We start from the raw sequence: 2,284 nt of genomic DNA, 5'->3' as shown, positions 1-2,284 counted from the left end.
GGAATGAAAGGTTTTCATGAGGAACAGTTGTCTTCCATTACCATGGGATATTAATCCATTGTAGAAAAGGAAAGACGGTTGTCTTCTGTTTCCAAGACATATTAATCTAATGTAATAAATTGTAAAATCGATGACAACCACTTAAAAACACTTGGCAAAGAATTTATTAATTTTATAGTATTAACATTAAAGACTACCCACAACAAAATATGATAATCACATTTATTTATACATATGTACCAAAAAGACATGAAACCTTCTTGGAACAAAGTAAAACAGCAAAGTATACATTTTAATACAATGGGTTTTTAGAAGACATTCAAAATAACAAAAAAACCAAAGCAAAGTCAGCAAAGTAACCTGGTGCTTAAAAATATAATTTTAAAAGAAATATTTACACTAGAACTTATTTTATGAGCGTTGACACATGCACAAAATAATAATAACAAAAACAAAAAAAAAACAAACCAGACAACCTTGAGCCTTAAAACTTTTGATGTTCTGAATCCGACGCTTGGTTCTTTGGTACAGCCTCTGAAAAACAGACTAAATTTATATGTTTTAAACCGAGACGTGTATTCATGGTTTTATGAAACAAAACATTTCATTGGCTACAGAGAAACATGCATAACAAAGTCCAGCTATAGGATAATATACAACAATTCACACAATTTTAGACTGAAAGGAACATGAGATTCTGCAACAGACTGGCGACCTGTCCAGGGTGACCCCGCCTCTCGCCCAGAACGTTAGCTGGGGAGGCACCAGCAAACCTCCTGACCCCACAAAGGGACAAGGGTGTATAGAAAATGGATGGATGAGATTATACTTACTAAATATTTCAGTCATCAAGAGCTGGTGACCAGAAAGACTTCTCTCTGCACCCAGTCTGAATAGATCTCTGCTGCTCTGCTTGGTGGTTTGAAAGGATCTTGGATAAAATGTTGCAGACAGCAGATCAGGTCCCTCTGAGATCCAGCTAAAAAAGTAACACAGAGAATTTAAAAGTTAATATTTAAACAGTACTGCACCTGATGGAAGGAAAGAATAATGTGAAGAGAAAGGCTAATTATGTTTTTAAAAAATTATACGTACCATTTATTTCTGAACAGCTCCTGATTCCAGTTTTTGGTTCAGGACTTCTAACTTCTCTGCAGTGAAGGCTGGAAGGCCGAGCTCATCCAGTGAGTCCATCTCTTCAGCAGAACCAGACGGGTCAGAACGGCTCGCAGCATCCCGGGGTTTCCCAGGCAAACTCCTTCAACTCCTTAAGGCTTTGAAGACGTTACACAGAATGCTTCAGTCTGCAAAGAATGATTAAAAAAAACGCTGTAATGTAAAATAATTTATTACAATGTAGACTGGGGGTGTTCAGCCCGGCAGGTCAGGACCCTCTGTCCTGCTTTAGATGAGTCTCTGCTGCAGCTCACCTGGATTAATGCAGGAAAACTAAAACAGACAAAACTCCCACCACACAAACCTTTATTTACATGTTGCTCTCTTATTCATGTCATCAACTAATCAAATCCAAAAATGCCTTACATCTACAAATAATTCAATTAAAAATATGATACATACACAAAGTGTAGTCACTGTTTTTACATTTTGGTTAAATTTACCTGATAGAGGAATTTCCAGTTGAAGGGAGTCGGTTAGTGGAGTTACTGGTTGGACTAAACAGCTACAGGTGAACACAGAGCAGCTGGTGGATGAGATGGTGAAGGTGGAGGACAGGTGGGAGTGAAGGTGGAGGACAGGTGGGAGTGAAGGTGGAGGACAGGTGGAAGGCTGTGGCTGCTGGAGCTGCTGGTCATGGGGGAGATTTTCTGGACCTGTGGCTTTTCCTCAGAATCTGAATGATCTCAGTTCACCTGTAACAAAAACATTTAATTAAAAACCTGCATAAACATCAGTGTGATTTATTCAATTAATCAAAATTTTGTCCAATAATACTTGATTATCATGTATTTCTAAGTGGTCTGTAGTAACTCCTAAACACATTGAAGCAACATAAAGGGATCAAACTGAAGAAACCTTGAACAGCTCTCTCTCTCTTTGCAGCTAATAATCCTAATTACTGCCTTACAAAAACTTTTTACCTGATCCTCTTGGGCTTCTGCTTTGAGGTTTGACATCTTCAGCCAGACGACATTTCTGTATGACTTTCAAGTTGTCACCTGAAATTACATATGAGAAAAAAAAAATCATTACTTTAATCAAATAGGAAACATTCACACATAAACACAATAATGTCCATTAAGAAAGAGTATGACCAACTCTGAGC

At 37.7% G+C, this 2,284-nt stretch overlaps 1 long non-coding RNA gene across 1 annotated transcript; it reads right to left on the bottom strand.

Annotated features, from left to right (window-relative positions):
- Positions 1-2,278, bottom strand: LOC103132978 (uncharacterized). The gene is made up of 4 exons (XR_475674.2): positions 2,100-2,278; positions 1,620-1,871; positions 834-1,304; positions 1-534 (listed from the first exon to the last, which is right to left on the bottom strand). It is a non-coding gene; the product is annotated as an uncharacterized LOC103132978 (long non-coding RNA).
- Between the last annotated feature and the right edge of the window lie 6 nt (positions 2,279-2,284).

This window comes from Poecilia formosa, unplaced genomic scaffold (assembly GCF_000485575.1).
Source record: "Poecilia formosa unplaced genomic scaffold, Poecilia_formosa-5.1.2 Scaffold1769, whole genome shotgun sequence".
Lineage (NCBI taxonomy): Eukaryota > Metazoa > Chordata > Actinopteri > Cyprinodontiformes > Poeciliidae > Poecilia > Poecilia formosa.
The sequence above is the reverse complement of the archived record's forward strand: the minus strand, read 5'-3'. Positions and strand labels throughout refer to the sequence as shown.